General features: G+C 39.6%; 1 protein-coding gene and 1 non-coding gene across 2 annotated transcripts in view; one reads left to right on the top strand and one right to left on the bottom strand.

Annotated features, from left to right (window-relative positions):
* Positions 1-21,750, top strand: part of NKAIN2 (sodium/potassium transporting ATPase interacting 2) — a 1,202,246-nt gene that overhangs the window by 3,786 nt on the left and 1,176,710 nt on the right. The gene's annotated exons all lie outside the window — the stretch shown is intronic.
* On the bottom strand, positions 2,600-2,672 carry TRNAR-UCU (transfer RNA arginine (anticodon UCU)). Its single transcript has one exon. It is a non-coding gene; the product is annotated as a tRNA-Arg (tRNA).

Below are 21,750 nucleotides of genomic sequence, written 5' to 3'. Positions count from 1 at the left end.
AAAATCAGCTCTAATCTGGAGGAGCATAATTTATTTTAGTTTGAAAAGACAGCTTTGCTTTCAAGTAAGGAAATTCTAAACCTCCCACATTTTTGTACCTCAGACTCCTATATGATACAAAGCCTATGTGTCATAAACTTTTGCAAGAAAGTACAAATTTATACAGAACAGATTAACACTTGAAAATGCCATTCTTGCCATTTGCTCTATGAAGTATTGCTAACTTGGAGCAGGTGCAACTAACAATTAGATTAGCACACGTGTGTGCAGCTGCGTGGAGAAGCAGGTTTGAGACAATTAAGAATGATCAGTTGCTTTCTACTGCATAGTTGCTAAGCTTTTCGGAGGTACACATTTATGGAGAAGGCCTTGAGTGCTTAGATGGACTAAATATAAACAATTTTGTCATGATTATGGAGTACTTCAGCGGTGTCAATCGTGATTTTATGCAGTGTTTATAGTTACAAGTTCTTTAGTTACTTAAAACAAAATAAAGCATGGACATGAAGTGACTTGAAAAGTGCAGGTAGAATCTTATGATTTTCCTAGGTGCATATGACAAGTTTGAAAATTCTCTGAAAGTGTAGAACATTATCTGTCACAACTTCTCTCTAGGAATTTAAAATTTTAGAGTTAAATGCCATTGGTAATAAAATCTTGAGGTCATTGACTGATCTGATTCATGGAGAAAACGAACAATTTCCACATAACATTTCAGAAACTTATGGTGGAAGAATACGCTGAGAGTTTGCTAGGTTGTAAAATAACAATAAATTTCTTCCTTTTAAATGTTTTCTGTTTTCACACCCTGACATCATCCTATGTGTCTTTGTCTTTAATTCACTCTTCCATTGTTATTGAGCATCACTCTGCTCTAACATTGACCAGAAAAAAAAAAAAAAAAAGATGTGGAAACTTCTCCCAGTGCCCAGCTCTGTTTCTTGGTTCGCAGACCAAGGGCAGCTTCTTTTCTCATACACCTGAAGTTGCATAGAACCAGTCTCTGCAGAGCTGTTTTGCCTTCTTTCTCAGATAAAGGCGTGCATGGGGAGCATCCCGTGCACAGGATGCCAGGGTCATCTGGCTGGGGGCCCGTATGTGGGCAATGGCCCAGATATGCAGCTGGGCATTCCACCAGCTTTTTCCTCTGATGCTGCTTTGGTTTGGGGTCAGATCCTCTACTTGCCCAGTCAAGAATTTCAGAATGGCAGCCAGGGACTTCTTAAAATAGGAGGTCTGTATTTCTTGGTCTGTTTCTTTTCTGTGCATGTGTGTACTTGACAGAAATAAAATCTGAGACATAAACACATTTTAACACTTCTGTGTTTATACTAAAAATAGCAAATATTTAAATTGTGGTATCATTAAGTACTTTTCTGTAAGTTGTCCCTTGGTATTTGCAGAGAATTGGTCCCAGGACCCCGCCCCTCCATGGATCTTGCCTCTGACCCTCCAGTGCCTTGTGTAAAATGAGAGCCAGCTGTCCATTACCTGCGGGTTTCACTAAAATTTCAAGGATTTATGTCAGTTATTTAGTAGAATTTCAAGTAACTCAGTGTAATTTTTCCAAAAATAGATTTGAAATTACTATTGCCAATAATTGCTTCCCTATTTCTGTGCCTTGTAGCACACAAATATCAGAGCCCAAACACACACAGAAGAATTACTTCAGTTCTGTTATTTCACCTATATAGTAAGCTCTTTCAATTTTGATTCCCCTTTTCCCCTTAGAACTTGATTATTGTTTATTTTAAATATACTAAAATAGATAGGCCATCAAGATATGATGCATCTATGTTTTTTTTCCACATAACAATACTAGAAGCTCTGTATTTATGCCTACATCATTTCTATGGGGTAGAAATAAAAGTGTATGACAACATTTGCTTGTACCAACACTAGGAAATTGAACGACATTTAAAAATTATGAAAGCATAAGATAAAAGTATATCCTTATATTTCTCCAGATTAGTGTGGGATGTAAAATTTATAAACTCGTTTTCTCTTATTTTAATATCTCAGGTGTGTTTAGATTTGAAAGTTTTCACAATTTAAATGGCATATTTTCTTCATCTTCCTGAAATCAGTGTTTTCCGTTTTTTTGTTTTTTGTTTTTTTTTTTTTGGTTAGTTTAAAATGGGTACTTTTGTCTGATAGAACTGGTCATAACATTTGATCTAACACAAGCTACAGACTGTCTTTTTCCAACCTGGAATAGGAATGGAGTGACATCTAATGCTGCTGCTGCTGCTAAGTCGCGTCAGTCATGTCGACTCTGTGGGACCCCATAGATGGCAGCCCACCAGATTCCCCCATCCCTGGGATTTTCCAGGCAAGAACACTGGAGTAGGTTGCCATTTCCTTCTCCAATGCATGAAAGTGAAAAGTGAAAGTGAAGTCGCTCAGTCGTGTCCGACTCTTCACGACTCCATGAACTGTAGCCTACCAGGCTCCTCCATCCATGGGATTCTCCAGGCAGGCATGGGATTCTCCAGGCAGGAGTACTGGAGTGGGGTGCCATTGCCTTCTCCGCATCTAATGCTAATATATATATACACACACATATATAGGCCACACCAGGAAGCATTTGGGATCTTAGTTCCCCAATCAGGGTTTGAACCTGTGTCCTCTGCAGTAGAAGCACAGAGTCGTAACCACTGGACCACCAGGGAAGTCCCAAATGCTAATAGTTTTTGCCTTTTAAATGACTTTGGATCCTGCATGCAAACTCTGAACCCCATAAAAACTCTTTTTTGAACAGTTTACAAGTAAACTAACTTTTATGTGCCCTTTGGAAAAAAAACCATTCTTTTTATAATTTGTTATGCTTTCAAAATCCATCTTTGTAAAACACTATAAAAATAATAAAAATGGTTACTATTTATTGAAAGCTCTTTCTGGCTAAATGCTAATCTGAACTTCTAAAGGTAAAAAAAAAAAAGTGTGCTTTTTTTCATTGATTCCTTTCCATTAATTCTGTGAGGTAGGTAATAGATATTAATATTCCCTCTGTAAAGAGAAGCAAACAGGTTCTGAAAGTTCAGGTGACTTAAGTCACCCCCTTAGTGGTAGAGCTTGGATTCAGAGTCAAGTCTAACATGACTTTAAGCCTGACGGAGGTTGAGTCACTGTATACATTACACATTCGCATCTATGTACCCCAGGGTGCATGAAACCATATCAGTAGCTTTACATTTGTTTTACTAACAAAGGCCGTATTATCCACCTACTGATTCCCTGTCAACACTGTAATCAGCGTGAGACTCAGCAGGCTGGGAGAGGAGGCTTGATGCCAGGCTCTTGTCCACACCTGGCTGGACCAGGTGGACTTGGGGTTTCACGACTTGCAACTGCCAGTGTGTGGACTAGAGAATCAGAGAGGGTGTCCCTGCAGAGTCAGTACACCTGACCGTCCCTCTGAGATTTTGAATGTGTCCTAACACTGTAAACACACTTGTAGTTCTACCCTAGAGAAATAACTTCTCATAGTAAGGCGGTATTTCTGTCATTGTTCAAAGGTAGATTAAAGAAATGTTACAGCTGCTCTGCATTTCTGGCCACTGTGGAGGTGGACACTTTGATAGGTATGTTTAAAAACAGTTCCAGGGAGGACCTCCCTGGTGGTCCAGTGGCTAAGACTCCGAGCTCCCTATGCAAGGGGCCCAGGTTCAATCCCTGGTCAGGAGCTAGACCTACATGCCACAACTAAGACCCAGTGCGGCCAAATAAATATGTCTAAAACAGTTCCATGGGAAGAAGAAATGTATTCATTTTTCTCAAATTCCTGTTCTTTTTGAAACCAGTGCCAGATGAATGGTTAATGCAAGGTGATATTATTTGCCTGTTGTTTATATATATTTTAATGTGTCTCAAATCCGAAGTCCTTTTAGACCATTATTGGTGGGGATATTCATTAAAATTATTTTTATTGGAAATAATCACTTCAAGTAATAGGTTATTTAAAATATGTATTGCATTGAAGATCATAGAAAATTCTGGAACATAAGTGTACCTCAAATTCACCTTCAGGGCTTTTCCCACGCATGTCAGTAGGCCCACCCCAGTGTTTCTGATTCTTAAATTTGCATTTCTGAAGACTCCCAGGTGACACTACAGGTCAGACTGAGAATTACTGGCCTAGAAGTTAGGTCTTTACTTAATGGTGTTGCAGGAGTGCCTGAGCTTGTTTTGAAAATTCTTCAACCCAACTTCGATAATTTCTTCCTTTTTCCTGTTACAGACAGGAAAGAAAACTTTGCTTCAGGATCAAGCGTGATTGTTTCTGACTTCTAGCTTAGTCCTCTTCAGAAGTTTAAATAAGGGGAAAGAAAGTTCTTTTCACAGCATTTGTGTCTTTGCAATGAAGAGAGAAAAATCTGAAAGAGACCCAGTGCCTCTGGTCTGTACCCTCTATGCCTAGTAATGCTGGAGTGGAATTGGTCCATTCAACTGCTTCTCTTTGCCAACCTCGCCCCGTGGTCTGAATTTCTGGAATAGCTTCTCACTGTGCTAAGCACAGGCCTGCGAGAGAGAGAGAGAGAGAGAGAGAGAGAGAGAGAGAGAGAGAGAGAGAGAGGACGGAATATGCTGGAAAAGCACTGGACTCAGTGAGAAGGCACATGTTTTCTATACACTGTCTAGGGCATCTGTACAGGACAAGTAAATAAGTGTGACTTTGCTCAAGCCATTTATATTCCTGGTGCTGTTTCCTCCTTTGAAAAGTGGGGCAAATGATTCCTGACCCATTTACCCTACAGAATGCTTAGGAGCATCTGCGAAAATGTGCTGAAAGTTTGCATGAAAGCGCTTCACACTTGTGAGGCTTCATTGTTGTGTTACGTCTGATGCCTAGAAAATGTTTCTCATTCTTCCTAGTTTAAACTTTAAGAGCTGTTCATCCAGTGAGACTGGGAATAGTTGTAGGGGTGCCTATGTATCATTTGACCAGTGGCCCTAGTTGCAAAAATTAGTTTTTTTGTGTTTTTTTCATAGAAACATTTTTTTCCTACCTGCTCATCATTTTTGGGAGGGAGTATATGAATAAGGATTACAATCGTAGAGGAAAATGACTTGAAATAGATAAACAATATACTTGTATGTGTGATATACCTACTCTAAGTGTTCATGAAGAATTAAACTTAGATGTCAGAAGCCAGTCTGCATTCTGCTTGGCCTGGCAGCATTTTGAAAACTGCATTCTGTGGGTGCTAGTTCTGCAAAATCAAATACTCCCTGAACATGAGCTGTGAGATTAAATACATTGTGGGTCTCTAGAGTCATCATCCTCTCTCCTACATCCTAAGGCTCATGATTCGTGTTAGTGTTTCTGCAGCTCCTAGAAGTCTAGAACTAAAGAAATCTGAGCTTAATTCCCTTCAAGTTTTTGAACACAAAGTGTTTGCAACAAACCAAGGAACCCTTTTTCTCATATCCTCTATTAATCTTGCATGGAACTAGTATTCTCAGGAACATGTATCAGTGAATATTGCTCTAGGCTCATGATGCAATCTAAAAGTTAATAATATTAAAGTATTATCTAAACAATCCTTGATGGCTAAAAATTCAGTATGGAAACTCTTAACTTTGGAAGAAGGTATCTCCCAAAGTATAATACATAAAGATGTTTAAGAGTAGCAAGTATTATTATTCCATAGTTAAAATATGAATAAATAGAAGGGACTTTTGCTTTCAGCTGCTTGCCTTTTTTTTTTTTAATATGTTTTATTTGTTCTGCTTGAAGCTATGTTTTGGTAACTAAAATCACAGCCCTTAACTTTGAAATTCAGTCAGATCCAATTGCTGTTGCTGCCAGGAGGATGCCAGGTTGCCAGTTTCAAGGATGTTTGGAGCTTGAGAACGCCTGGGAGAGCGTCGCTGCAGAAGCACTTTCTTTTAGAAGCCATGGCTGAGGAGCAGTATCCTACAGCTAAAACCACACTCCCTCTTCCAGCATCATGCCCTGAATGTTTGCAGGGCGGGTGGTGAAGAGTCCTCATACTGACTTTTGTTTTCTGATCAGTGCATACACTCGAAAACAGTCATGCATTTAAAAACCCCAACAATGCTGTATTCTTTGAAAACAAATGGGTCTTGGTTTGGAATGGAGGAATCAAATCTCTCCTGTTAACAGAAGTCTTTGTGTACCTCTGTAAAGTGCTAATTGCGCAACAGAACAAGGAGGCATTTCAGATCCTTTAACTGACAGCTGTGTGTCAAATGATGGCCGGTCAGGGTTGTATCTGACATGCCCCATGGTAGGGAATTCATATGACCCTCTTCTAGCCATAGGAGATATACAAAACTGGTCTTCAGAGTATTTTTTTTTTTAAAGGACAATCTCTGATGCCACTGAGAAACAAAAGTGGGGAGGAGTTCTACAGGCCCCGGGGAGCAGAGGACATTCAAGCCTGATGGTGCGCTGCCTTCTCTGGCCCCTGCCTCTAGTCAAGGAGTCTTTCTTCTACCTCGATTTGAGTACTTCCTTGTCACAGAGCTTGCAGTGGTGGGAGACAGCTTGCTCCTGGAAGTTATAACTCATCCCCAGGGACACGGTGATTCAGACCTAATTCCCTTAATCTGTAAAATGGGGATCAGAGATGGTGTATCCTTCACCTACGTATTTGCTCCACTTGATTAGTCTGAGGTACCGAGATGAGATTAGGGTCTATGCTGCTGCTGCTGCTACTAAGTCGCTTCAGTCATGTCCCATTCTGTGCGACCCCATAGACAGCAGTCCACCAGGCTCCGCTGTCCCTGGGATTCTCCAGGCAAGAACACTGGAGTGGGTTGCCATTTCCTTCTCCAATATTAGGGTCTATACATGTGTTTAACTCTGGTTTCTGGGAGTGGTGAGGGAGCTGCATATTTGAAGGATTTAGACGCTATTGTAGATTTGTTAATACACAGCTGGTATATAAAGAACCCTAACTTTTGGGTATTTTTTAAAAATTTATTTTTAATGGGAGGATAATTGCTTTACAAGGCTGTGTTGGTTTCTGCCCTACGACAGTGTGAATCAGCCAGGGGTATATTATGTCCCTCCCTCTTGAACCTCGCTGCCACCTTGCGCCCCTCTAGGTTGTCACAGAGCCCCCGTTTGAGCTCCCTGTCTCATACAGCAAATTTCTACTGGCTCCCTGTTTTGCATATGGCGATGTATATGTTTCAGCGCTGCTCTCTCAGTTCATCCCACCTTCTCCTTCTCTCTCTGTGTCCGTGAGTTCTTTATGCCTGTGTCGCTATTCCTGCCCTACAAATAGGCTCATCAGTCCCATTTTTTCTAGATTCCATGCATATGCATTAATATACAATATTTGTTTTTCTCTTTGTGATTTACTTCTGTCTGTAAACAGGCTCTAGGTTCATCTTCCTCACTAGAACTGGCTGAAATTCGTTCTTTTTTTATGGCCAAGTAATAGTCCATTGTATTTATATACTACATCTTCTTTATCCAGTCATCTGTCGATGGACTTACAGGTTGTTTCTGTGTCCTGGCTATTGTGAATAGTGCTGCAATGAACATTGGGGTACATGTATCTTTTTGAATTATGGTTTTCTCAGAGTATATGCCTGAGTCTTTTTTTTTCCTTCTTTCTTTTTTTAATAAAGCTTGCTCACAAATTTGATGATAGCACGTTCATAACTTATGATATTCTAAAATATAGGAGCTGTAGTATTATAGTATTATGTATTCTTTACCCTTACCAACGGGAAGTAATGGTGTTTCATTTTGTCCATCTTTCACAAAGTGTCGGTTCAGTTCAGTCACTTATTCATGTCCGACTCTTTGTGACCCCATGGACTGCAGCACACCAGACCTCCCTGTCCATCACCAATTCCTGGAGTTTACTCAGACTCATGTCCATTGAGTTAGTGATGCCATCCAACCATCTCATCCTCTGCCGTCCCCTTCTACTGCCTTCAATCTTTCCCAGCAACAGGGTCTTTTCAAATGAGTCAGTTCTTCACATCACGTGGCCAAAGTATCAGAGTTTCAGCTTCAGCATCAGTCCTTCCAATGAACATTCAGGACTGATTTCCTTTAGAATGGCCTGGTTTGATCTCCTTGCAGTTCAAGGGACTCTTAAGAGTCTTCTCCAACACCACAGTTCAAAAGCATCAATTCTTTGGTGCTCGGCTTTCTTTGTAGTCCAACTCTCACATCCATACATGATCACTGGAAAAACCATAGCTTTGACTAGATAGACCTTTGTTGAGAAAGTAATGTCTCTGCTTTTCAATATGTTGTCTAGGTTGGTCATAACTTTTCTTCCAAGGAGTAAGCGTCTTTTAATTTCATGGCTGCAGTCCCCATCTGCAGTGACTTTGGAGCTCAAAAAAATAAAGTCTGTCACTGTGCCCACTGTTTCCCCATCTATTTGCCATGAAGTGATGGGACCAGATGCCACGATCTTAGTGTGATCATGATCACAAAGTGTGGTTCCATTTTATTCAATCAAAAAGTGACAGTCAAAATATGGTTGTTCAGTAGCATTTATGAACCTAAGTTTTGCTTCTCTTTTGGCCTGGTCTTGAAGGTTTTCCACTTTCTTCTATGGGATGCGGAGGCGCTGGGGGCAGGGGAAGGGGAGAGTGTCTGGCTCTTGAAAGTCTTGGAGTTCAAAAGCATGTGATACTACTCTTGATGATATATATTTTAAAGGACAGTCTGATAAAGTCTGTGAAGTTGACAGTGAATTCATTAATGAATTTTCTCCAGAACATATTTCTGGTTTTTTCTCTTCCTGGGAAGTTCCATAGGCTCTTAAGATCTATGGGACAGTGTTTTCCCAGATTACCATTTTACGGGCTGTCTCAGAATAGATTTGCTTTTGTTCAAAAAAGGCTGCCCTTAGAATCAGGGAAGTGGCATAAGTTCAGTTTATGTTTAGTAAATGTTGACCTTGTTAACAGCAGTGTTTGGTGACCTTTAATTATATGCCTCTCTGATTTTAATCCTTAGGGGAAACCTGTTGGTTTTCACTTTGTCTTCTCGAGAATGAGATAATGATCTCTCTGTTACTGCGCCTACTTTGACTGTACAGTTTTGTTAAGAATGACTGTGACCTAAAATCTTAACTTTTCTCATAAATTGAGAGAAATAAATCCTAGTGAACTTTTTTGGAGATTTGTATGGCAGTTTGATGCAGAGTTTACATACAAAATAGTTCTGTTGTTGTCTGTTGCTGTTAGGCCCATCTTTTAATTTCATCTTTTCTTATGTGAATAAAAAAATATTACATATTGAACTTTAAGGGCAATAGATGGATGAGAAATGTTAGCAAAGTCAGAGACACAGTAATCTTTGCCTAGATGGAATGTGAGCTTTGGGGGTTGAAAAATAATTCGGCAACACTAAATACCTCCTTTTACAAAATATGTCTCTCTGAAAGTCTTTCTGATAGTCTTTCTGATGTGTTTGAATGCAACCCTTAGATGGACCATTACCAATCATGTGCAGAGAGCCAGATGTACATAGAGCCCTGCCCTGGGTTGTTGCATGATGGAGAAGACCAAGCAAAACTCCAGGAATCAACCTACGGCTGATTCTTAACCTGCAACACTGTATTCCAGTTATGATCATTAAAAATAGTGAGTGAATGAGTGAATAATGGAAGGAAATGAAGGGATTATCAAATCAGCTTTATCAAGGAGGATCTGTGAAATGGCCACACATGAAGAGCATAAGGACATGTGTTCAACAAATTGTTTCTCTACCCTTTTCACAATTGGACATGATCTAACTGATAGGAATATCAAGTTGTGCTTCTGTCGTAAATTGATTAATATCTCTTGGTTTTAATATCTAGATTACTTTAAGTTGCGATCTGATCCTTATTATTTGTTTACTAACATATCCAACTTATTGAATATGGTAATAGTTAAAATGTTTTAATGTTCTCAGTTCATTACGTGCTGTAAAAATCACATTTAAGCGGATGATAAATCAGTTCATTGGTGGTAAAAGTACATGTTGATGTAAACTGGGCCGTTGTGGTTCATTTTTTGAAAATGAGTTCATATAGTTCAAGTTCATATTGCCTAGTTTTACTTAATGTAATTTGAGACAATATTACTTAGATATTCTGAAGATTAGAAAAAAATACAATTTCTGTAGAAAAAATACAGTTAATTTTGTTTTTATATTTCACATCTGTGGAATAGTAGTTTTTAACTTTTTGTGTATCATGAACTCTTTTGAGAATCTGTTAAAACTATGAACTCTCTCACTAGAAAAATACCCAGGCAGCTAAAAGAGAGTCACAGATTTCTTAACTGAATTGATAAAGCGTAGATGACAAAGGCCTGATAAATTTTTGTTTCTTTATTTTCTTTTTTTGGTCAAGGGATATCTACCATTTCATTAAGAGCTCTTACATAGTAATGATCTCTTTCTTTCTTTTGTTCCTTTCTACTTTCTTTTTTAATTGAAGTATTCATTGTTGTTCAATTGCTAAATTGTGTCCAACTCTGTGACCCCATGGACTGCAGCAAACCAGGCTTCCCTGTCCTTCACCATATCTTGGAGTTTGCTCAGACTCAGGTCCATTGAGTCAATGATGCCATTCAAACATCTCATCCTCTGTTGCCCCTTTCTCCTCCTGCCCTCAATCTTTCTCAGCATCAGAGTCTTTTCCAATGAATCCTCTCTTTGCATCAAGTGGCCAAAGTGTTGGAGCTTCAGCTTCAGCATCAATCCTTCCAATGAATATTCAGAGTTGATTTCCTGAATATTAGGATTGATTGGTTTGATCTTCATGAGTCTTTCCCAGCACCACAGTTTGAAAGCATCAGTTCTTTGGTGCTCAGCTTTCTCTATGGCCCAGCTCTCATATCCATAATGACTACTGGAAAAACCATAACTTTGACTAGATGGACCTTTGTTGGCAAAGTGATGTCTTTGCTTGTTAGATTTGTCATACCTTTCCTTCCAAGGAGCAAGAGTCTTTTAACCTCATGGCTTCAGTTGCCATCTGCAGTGATTTTGAAGACTAAGAAAATAAAGTCTGTCACTGTCTCCACTTTTTCCCCTTTTTTTGCCATGAAGTGATGGGACTGGATGCCATGATCTTAGTTTTTAGAATGTTGAGTTTTAAGCCAGGTTTTTCACTCTCCTCTTTGATCCCCATCAAAAGGTGCTTTAGTTCCTCTTCAGAAGTATACTTGATTGCTTATAAGTAATATTAATTCAGATACTTTGAATTCAGGAACACTTGAAGATATATATGTATGTATGATATATACAACTATATATTGTTAAGATATATACACATGCATGTAAGTACATATATATGTGTTTGTAATATAAGATGGAAGCTGAGAGTGGATTTGGGTTTTAGAAACAAAGTTGGACCTCTGTTAAAGATATTAAATGATATGGTTTCTGAAAGTAACAGTAGTGTAGATCCCTACAAAATAATACAGAATGATAACTGCTATAAGAGAAGTAAGCATAAAGTCCTGGGAAGATTTGGGGAAAGGTATACGTTTTCTTCTCATAGGCCGATTTCAGAAGGTATGAAGGGCTGGTGTATGATAGTAAAATTTTCGTGACTATAGACTAGAGGAAACAGAATCCCAGGAGGAAGAATGATAGTAGCAAAAAGGTGAGAATGAAAGGGTCAGCACTTGGGGCAATGAGGAGTCCGACATGCTGGCAAGTTGAGGGGAAGTGGGGGCAACGCAGGGAATGGAAGGGGCAGGGCTGCAGTCTGTGGATGACTTGAGTACTTTGGGAAGGAGTTTAAACCTTGAAGGATAGGATTTGTGTCTCTCTAGATGTTAATTATCAAGCTGAATGGCCCAGTTCCCCGTAGTGGAATAAGAAACAGCATGATATAAGAGTGAAGGTTTGGGGCAAGCTCTGTGGGGAATATGAGGGCAAAGCAGCAATAAATTAAACCGATTACTAAACTGATCTGAGGTCTTGGTGAAACTGAGGGATGTGCATCTGTGGGGGAACCAGGTATGTCTCCGTCATGACCCGACTTTCTAAGAATTGGAATGGAAGTGCAGAAAATGGAAGTTTCCTTGTTCTAAGATGAAATAAAACCGAGGGTCTGTGAGAGCTCTTAGCTGTCCGTGAGAATAGAATGTCTGACCAACTATAGGGCTGGGTGGAAAAAAAAATCAATGTCAGATTGGAAGGGTTAGTTAGGTTACTGGATTCTCATTGTGGACACTGGAGAACAAGAAGGTGGGTCTAGCAGAAGGAAGATAATAGAAAAGGTGGGAGGAATGTGGTTGGTAGGAGAGATGGCCGATATCCTTCTTGAAGAGGAGCAGTGCCTAGGTAATGCAGAGGCCCTTGATTGGCCACTGAGTAGGATGGAAGGTTTGTTTTCTCAAAGGATGAGAGCCAATGAGGTCCTTCGGTTAGAAGAGACATCATTCTGTATTCTGACCTTAATAAATATGATCAGAAATATGGGACTGAAAGGGAACATAACCAGGAGGCAAGAAAGGTGTTCTGAGGATGGTAGATATTTGAAATAATTATACAAATAGTAATTTGTAATAATTTGGGGAGAGTTTGGTTTAACCAAGTGATTGGAGCTAGAAAAGAAGGATGGTTAGGGAGAGTCTGGAGGTAGCTAGGAGAAGGGTGATGAATTGGGAGGGAATGGGAATATTCGTTCAATGAGTACGTAAGGGGAGTAACTAAGGAAGAGACAAAGTAGGCTTCAGGCAAAGCACTTTCTCAGCTTCAGCAAAAACATTACCATTTTGGATTGGATGGTTCTTTGTAGCGGGGGCTGTCCTCTGCATTCTAGAGTGTCTTGCAGCATGCCTGGCCTCTACACACTAGATGCCAGTAACATATTCCTAGTTGTGACAACCAGGAACACCTGTAGACATTGTCAAATGGCAAAATAGCTCCCTCCGTGAGATCCACTAAGCTAAAAAGCGAGGTGCTAGAAGGAGCACTTAGAGGTAGAAGCAGGTTTCATTCATAATAGGTTCTGAGTTGTCCAGAGGACAGTGCGGGTGATGGTGAAGGGAAGAGGGACCTGGAGGCTGGCTGCTGTGAGCCTGTGCGGGGGTCATACTCCGAGGAGCACCGTGGACCTGCGTCATAGCCATCCTCTTGATCTATGGAAACAGAATCTTTAGGGAAGCAACCTGGCCATCTAGAGATTTTGAAAATGAAGTGATTTTTGTGTGTGTTTCCAAGCAGGTAGTAAATTAGGAAGAGTGGGCTGGTGGGATAGCAGCTATGGAGTTATGGAAAAAAGCAGGCGGGGAGACAAAGGGGATTGGGAGGTAGGTTGAGATGTACATTAGGGAAGGGGAGTGCTGAGTAAGCAGTTGTGCGCATATCAACTGGAGAGACAATGTTGAATCTAAATTTATTTGGAAGCTGCTTTTTTATGGTCAATTGTCTGCTCAACCAAGCTTTTGCATTCTTGGCTGTTTTGCTCAGTTTAGTTTGAGCCAGGTGGCTGTTATGTAAGACTCAGTGAATGTCATCTTTCCTTTGGCACCAGAAATGACTATTGAGGACCTTGACACTTAATTTGTCCTTTCCCTAATCTGCTAAAATGTACACATACTATGTTTGTCTTTGTAAAACTTCTTAAAATTTCAAATAAAGAATATGCATTCATTATGAGGTAGATATGTAATCGTTTACATGAAGAGGGAGATGTGAAAAGTTTGGGGTCAAAGTATGAATTTTTAATTTTATAAAAGATTTGGATAAGAGTTAATAATACAATTATAATTTAAAAGGTAAACGTTTTTTAAGAGTAAAGACTTGGGTAACTTTTTCTTCCTTTTATGGAAATGCACACGCACACACATACACACACAAACACACACAAGTGACAACTACTGCCTGTCAGGAACTTGCAATTAAAAATACTTAAGCTGTTTATATTTCTTAGGTGATACCCCAAACCTGAGAATATTCAACAGGCATTTAATATTTGATAGTCGGATTCACCAGAAGGCCCAGTTTTTGCTGAAGAAGGATAGTAAAACAGCAGAGATTCATCTTTTAAATTATCCTGTCTTAAACTATATAATGTCTCTTGTTCCAACTTAATTTCTTCTGTCAACTCAGTCTTTTGGTGGACTCTAACTTGTATACCTGGAGAGAGGGGAGTAAGTGATAGACTTCATGAAGGTCCCTTTAACTTGATGATTTTATGATTAAATTTTGTGTTTGAAAATTGCCTTTTTTTCTGGGGAGAGCCAGGTCAGAGGTGCTTTTCTAGCTCCTGATTTTATGGATTAATATAGCACCTCATGCATTTTTCTTTAACACAGTTCAGGCAAATTAACAGAAATAAGAGGCAAAAAATTGCTTAGTAAACTTAGAACCAGGTGCATATGAAGTTTTTCTTCTTGCCAGTGATGGCGCAGTCCTCCTAAAAGTATACTTGGATCCTCTGAAAATGTAGGTGTGGTGGGCGGCGGGTGTACTGGGTGTGGGATCAGAGCAAGGCGAGGAGGAGTGGGGATGAAAATGACGCTTTCATAGGGATCAGCTTGGGTGTTCTGGCTGGATGTGAGAGGAGGGAAAGAGTTCACTGTGCACCTCTTGGCGCATCGCTGTCCTGGGTGTGGTAGGTTTTTAGCAGGTCTTGTTAACAGCGTAGCCATAGTGTTCAGGGTGAACAGTGGAGCCCACATAAAGCACCAGGGCAGAGTGAAATAGAAGCAGAGAATGGAGAAGCATACTGTATTCAGATGAAACCCACGAAAGTTTAGGTGGGCCAGATTGCAGTAATCCCCCACTGGAATTTAGCCAGGACACACATTAGCGCAGGCTACTTTCTGTCTAGCCTAATTAAAGTATTGTTGAGAACTAACAAAGTTGGCTGACTTGCAAAAATCAGTGCTTGTTCAAATTTGTAAGTTATAAGTGCTTAACAGTATGACCCGATTTTTATGCTGGGGTCATCTTATTAATTAAAGTTTTCCAGTCATCTAATTAGAGAATGCAGTCTGAACTGAGTCTGGAGGATTCCCAGTCTTACTTGCTAATTTAAAGGAAAGTGGAAATGCAGAAGAGTTCTCAAAGCAATGCGATGGAAAGTGAGACTCTGGACATGCCTTGAGAGATGCCCAAGACCAGCGGGGTAATTATTTAGGATGTGCTTCCAGTAGAGACATTAAAGGGACACCAGTGAGCTAGCTTTTAAACATAGAAATCTGTGCCAGCCCCCAAATTAACTCTTGGACCAGAATATGAGCGAACATTGGAAAGCTGGAAGGCATGACCAACACGACTTATTGAAACTAAGCATTTGCTCATTGATGTTATACCAATTTTTTTTTTCCAGCTTGAATAATACTTTGTCAACACAGAAGAAAGAGAAGGAATAGTCTAAGACTCTAAATGATTACCTGACACTTAAAAGCATCGTCTCTCGGGAAAAAAAAAAAAAAAAGCAGTAGATAAATATATTCCATGTGTTTTCTGAAGGTAAAGTCCTGTAACTGAGATGTTACATGTAAGTCCTTAAAAGCCTGGAGTTGTCATCAGTGTCTTTATATTCACATCATGCTGAGCACAGTGCTGTATCCAAAATAAATAAAAAGTGCTCAAACATTTATTCAACATCTGTTATGTGCCACTCACTGGGCTAAGCAGAAGGCATTAAAAGAAGGACAGAAAGGATTTGGCCAATGTGGAGAATACAGGGTCGGTGGCTATCTGGCAACTGAGCAATTAATCATAATTTCTCATTCTCCTGCTTAAGCAGCCAAAATCAACTCAGTGTTTGTCTGCAGGCTCTAGAAAATGAAGTATTGGTGCAAGACTTCAGTATTACAATAAGGACTGGTACTTATCACTTCACAATGGAACCCGAAGGTTGGAAGGGAGCCTTTAAATTTTTGTTGGGTATTTAAAAGAAGCTGCCTGTATTCTAGTGGTCTTAATCAGTTTTCTAGGTGCATGTTTGTGGGTGCATTTCCTGTTTGTGTGTCAGTGTGAGTGCACAGCATTCTGGGACACAAATGCTCCCTCAGCTTTTCCATGCTGACCCATCCAGATGCTTCAGAGCTCAATAAGTCATGTTAGCATCCTGGGGGCTCTGCCCAACCGGAAGTTCTCCATGACAGCTATTTCACAGACCCTAGGTGAGGGTCACAGGGGACCAGAAGTGTTTTTATTTATGTGTCTTGTAGCATGGTTGAACTTTTAAAAATTTGATACTTGCTTTGAAATTAATCGGGATATTGTTGCCAGCCCTTATCTGTTTAGCAATAACCCCTCAGCAGTATTTTGTTTAAATCCTATAAGATGCCATCTAACTTAATACTTAAAAGTTAAACTATTATTCCTATTCTTCTATAAGAGACTTTTAAATAATACATTCCAAATTAAAATTTTAGCTTTAGGTCAGTTGCTTGGGTCTTGCCCAAGAAGCAGTTTGAATGCATATATCATAAACACAGAGGGGAAAAAAGTCTAGCTGTTTCAGAGTGATTTGGCCTGAAAATCATAGCAGCTGATGGTTTATATCAACAATGTTGCTCACAATTCATTTGAGCCATTGCTATTATGTTTTTAATGAGTGATGTTTCATGCCAGTCAAGCGCATATCACTAGATCATTATATAAATTGGCAATTTACAAGAAAATAAAGAACACTGACCTGAAAGGATAGAAATGAGGCATTTGTATATCCAGTGGGAGGGATGTGTGTGTGTGTGTGTGTGTGTGTAGGTATGCATGTGTGCTAAGTCTCTTCATTAGTGTCTGACTCTGTGTGACCCTATGGACCGTAGCCCGCCAGGCTCCTCTGACCATGGGATTCTCTAGGCAAGGATACTGGAGCGGGTTGCCATGCCCTCCTCCAGGGGCTCTTCCCAGTTCAGGGATCGAACCCATGTCTCTTAAGTCTCCTGCACTGGCAGGAGGGTTCTTTACCACTAGCGTCACCTGGGAAGCCTGTGTAAGTATATACTTACATACATATCTTATCAGTTTTTCTTTTCATTGAGAAATTGAAGAAACCCTTTAATGAAACCTGGCTTCCTGATATTGTCCGTCACTATTTTAGATAGGGCATCTTATTTTTAGTTTGGAAGATGAGCTCAGCTGGTTTAGGTGAGGTGCTGATAGTACTAATGTTGATGTAAGATCCTAATCGGATGGGTAGTTCAAAGGGAATCATTGTCCCTTGATTTGATCATGCTGGCTCTCAAATTTATTTTTTGATCTGGCGTTTGACTTTGCATTATACCCAGAGAGCTGGAAATCACAAAGCTTTGCACCTTCAGAGTATATATAGATTGAGACCGTGTAATGTTACCTCACATACCCAGCACTCATTATCAGCAGTCTCTGTAAATGGAAGATTCTGTTCTGTAACAAAGGCTGTTTATTTTCATCATATGATAAGAGTGTGTGTTGGTTGCTCAGTCGTGGCTGACTCTTTGTGAGCCCCTGGACTGTAGCCTACCAGACTCCTCTGTCCATGGGATTCTCCAGGCAAGAATACTGCAGTGGTTTGCCATTCCCTTCTCCAGGGGATCTTCCCGATCCAGGGATTGAACTTGGGTCTCCTGCATTGCAGGTCTATTATTTACCATCTGAGCCACCATCTAAGCCAGGGAAGTGCGTGATAAGAGAGGCCTATAGTTTGAACCCCCTGAGGGTGTGTGAAAGGGGTGGAGGTGGAGAGCTGGGCCAAGGGTTGGGAATATGGGAGAAGTAGGGAGACATTAAGTTAAAAAATACTTATAAAGTCTGTTCAACCCTTGAGTATATGTATAAGGTGATTTTAGAATCTAATTAAGGTTTTTGATACTGTTCTTAAAGCTGGTGGAATAAAGCTATCTGAAAACCAGGGACAGTTAGGCGTAGAGTTAAATTTGGATATTTTTTTCTGCAATCTTTTTTTAAATATATTTTTTAGTGAGATTATATATACTTGAAATAAAATAACCCCTTAAATTAACTGTTTTAGGCCTTATATGAAATTTAAAAATAATTCTTGAAAAGTATTAATTTTCCCCTGTTACTACATTTAATGAGATAATTTAGGTGTTTCTAGGTAAGTGATTTACACAAATGTCAGAGTTCTTTGCAGTGGGATAGCGGTGATAAAAAATGCTCACAGGCTTCTGATAACTCATTTTATGCCTCAGTTGCCTGCTCCTCTCATCTTTCTTCCTGACTTCAGGCATTTTTGAAGGCCTAGCTCTAGCTTTGCTTTTAGAATGATACGTTTTGGAGTGGATAAATCAGTTGGTCAATAAATATTGACTGAATGCACGCAATGGGATTTGTACAGAGTTTGGTGTTATGGAATATGTAGGGAGAAAAAAGCTTCCCTCCACCCTCAAAGGTCCATGGCTGGGTCTGGAAATTAAACTAATAAAGACAGAGTAACAGGAGAAAAACATGCAGGTTTATTTAATTTTTGTATGTCACAAGCGTCTTCATAAAAGAAGCCCAGAAGAAGCAATTTGCCCTGAGTACATGTGTGGTAGGTTTGAAGAGTGGGCGATTGTGTAGAAATATGAAACATTGTAAGTGTAGTAAAATGGAGGAAGCTTGGTAAGCCTGTTAAAATTCTTGGCATCTCCTTGTCCTCAGAGACGAGGGTGCTCTTTTACTCTGGGTGTATAGAGGACACCTTTTACATGAGAGTTTTATGACCTGTTTCAAAGGAGAAGGCTGAAGGAGGTCAAAATGACTTTGCTTCTGCTGTTTTCAAACTCCTTCAGCTTAAAATATTCAGTGTGTCAAGGTGCCATATTTGGGGGTAGCATGTCCTGAACCCCATCAGATTCAAAACAGGAAGATAATGATAAGCAGCTTTTCTTCCCTCTGGTCAGTAATACTAAAATGATTAGATTATCTCAGGGAAGTTTCACCAATGTGGCAAGTCCAGTTGAGTGTTGAAACAAGGATAAAATTTAGGTGATTGAACATCAGAGTTGAAAAAAGAGGCAGGAGCCTGGATTGATCCAAGACAGAACTCTCTTGTTTATTTATTTACTTAATTTTTTGCCATTTTGTGTGGCATGTGGGATCTAAGCTTCCCCACCAGGGATCAAGCTTGTGTCCCTTGCAGTGAAAGTGCCGAGTCCTAACCAGTGGACCACCAGGGAACTGCAGGACTCTGCTGTTTAGACTGAAGTTTTTATGTAGGTGTTGTGCGGGTTATGAATGGATAGAGTTAGTGAAGATTATGGATTTTGATGTTTAGTGTAATTTTTAAGAGTTCAGCTGCTGGAATCAGATTCTCAAATGCTGACTCTACAGTTTGTGTCTCCTTGCACAAATTGCTTCACCTCTCTGGACCTCACATTCTGAATCTGTTCAAGGAGGATGATAGTAGTACTTACCTCATTGACTTGTTGGGAGAATTAAAGTAATTAATACATGTAAAATGATTATAATAGTCACCTGCACCTGTTAAACACTCAATAAATGTGACTTTTGTCCTTAGGAAGAGTTTTGAAAACTGACAGAGGAGTTTAAGTTTTATGTGATAAGTGACAGCCAACATAGTTTCTTTATTATATAGTGACGTGTTCTAAGCATCATTTAAGGGAAAACTGTTAGAGAATATTGGACCAATTCCCATAGAGGAAAGCTTTAGTTGAGCTGTAACAGGACATACCTGGTTTTAAGATAATGAGAGCCTAGGATAATAGCTACAGTAAAAATGATGATAAGAAAAAAAAAAAGACCAAAAAAAATGTATTTTCCTTATAAAACATGTTTGATAAAACTGTCAGTACTTCTGTTGATAAAACAAGATCTCCAGGCCAGGTATAAAGAAATAGCAGCTTGGTGCTGCTTCCCATCATGTGGTGAGAGTGAAAAGAGAGGGTGCATAGCTGATAATGAATGATCTTCCCAGGAGTGATTGTTGAGATGGAATGACAGTTAGGGTCTTGGGCAGAGTGGTGGAGAGGGTGCTGGGTCAAAGTTCTCACGGAGGGAGGGGGGAGTGTTAGGAGGCAGTCAAGTTGGGAGAGGAAAGCTATTCAGGCAATGGCACCCCACTCCAGTACTCTTGCCTGGAAAATCCCAAGGACAGAGGAGCCTGGTAGGCTGCAGTCCATGGGGTCACTAAGAGTCAGACATGACTGAGCGACTTCACTTTGACTTTTCACTTTCATACATTGGAGAAGGAAATGGCAACCCACTCCAGTGTTCTTGCCTGGAGAATCCCTGGGACGGGGGAGCTTGGTGGGCTGCCCTTCATGGGGTTGCACAGAGTCGGACACGACTAAAGTGACTTAGCAGTAGCAGTAGCAGGAAATAAGTAGTAGGAAAAGAAGGCAAAATATATAGACCATTTCTTTAGAACCTGGGAGGCAGAATCCTTGGAGTTTAGTTGTAGATTTGCCATTAACTTCATGACCTTTGACAATTTGTGTGTTACTAATAGAATTTATCTGCACATAACTGAAAGTACTCATTTTTACATTTAGGAAGCACTTTGACTTTTTGGATTATCTTATATATACAGTAGTATCCATATAGCAAATTATCGGGATCCTGAAAAGAAGTAAAAGGGCTTCCTGCACATGTAGGGTGACCCAGCTCACACAATTCATGCACCAAGTAAGTGACTGAAGCTGATATACATTATTATCAGTTATTATAAACCATAGAAAACCATTTGAAGGCGTAGGGTGAAGAAAAGAAAGAGCTTTATGGTATGTGCACCAATGGCAGTGACAGCTATATTACCTAGTAAAAACCTGAAAGGGCAAAAGATAAGTGTAGCATTTGGGGACAATTTGAGGGGAGAGTACCATCAGCTCTGATTCACCTCGCCTTGCATTTGAGGGTGTTTTTTATAGGAGCTTAAAATAACTTTCAAAGTAATTTGCAGTTTAAAAGTTAGTGTCCCAGTTAGAAAGTGAAGAGTTTGAGCTTCAGAACTAGATCTCCTGATTTGGAGTTGGGATAGCACGTTGGGTGCCTTTCTGCTTCCCTGCCTGAATGAAAGGTTGAGTTCACTGTGCTCTGTTTCAGAAAAGTGAGGCAGTCCACGATAGCTTTTTGAAAGATATCCAGTCATTAAGACTAAACCAGAAGGATTTTTAAAGAGATAACCTATTATTTATGAATTAGCAACTGCATTCAAAAGATATTCTAGTTTAGAATAGGTTATTGATACTAGTTAATTGACAAGGTTCATCTAAAATTCTGCTTTCAAAGTATAATAATATATTGGCACTGATTTTGAACATAAAATTAGGTACCACTGAGAACGCTGTGGCACTTAGCCCTAAATTTGCCAGTTATTCCATATCAAATTCTTATTGTTGACAATGGATAATTTTTTTTTCTCAGATACTATTAAAGGGATCATTAGAATATTCAGAATGGGTTAAAATGGGCATATTAAGCTGTCCTAAGCAGCATTTAAGTTGAAATTTGCTTGGAAAAGCACTTAAGCTGACTCTGTTGTATACTTCAGTAACTTTGGTTGTACCAAAAAACCTTATCTGTGATCTATTAATATCTCCCACTGTGTGTGTTTAACGATTTCCTTTGGTTTAAAACAATGCTAAAAACCCTTATGCAGCGTTCAGAGTGATATGTGTTTTCAAACAGCAGCCCATCTCATTTCAAGAGATGAAATAAGTGTCATTAAAATGGTAACTCAAATCAGTCAAAGCACTTTTGTGGAAGATTTAGATTAAAAGTGATTAAGAACTGTTGTGGTTTGCTGATAGACACTATTTTGTATTACATTAATTTCCCCATTTAAAAATAAATGACTGCTTTTACTGCTTTAGGAGAACATTCAGTATCCC

This window comes from Ovis canadensis, chromosome 8 (genome assembly GCF_042477335.2).
Source record: "Ovis canadensis isolate MfBH-ARS-UI-01 breed Bighorn chromosome 8, ARS-UI_OviCan_v2, whole genome shotgun sequence".
In the NCBI taxonomy this organism is placed as follows: Eukaryota; Metazoa; Chordata; class Mammalia; order Artiodactyla; family Bovidae; genus Ovis; species Ovis canadensis.
Note: the sequence above shows the minus strand (reverse complement) of the source record. Positions and strands in the feature narration are given on the sequence as shown.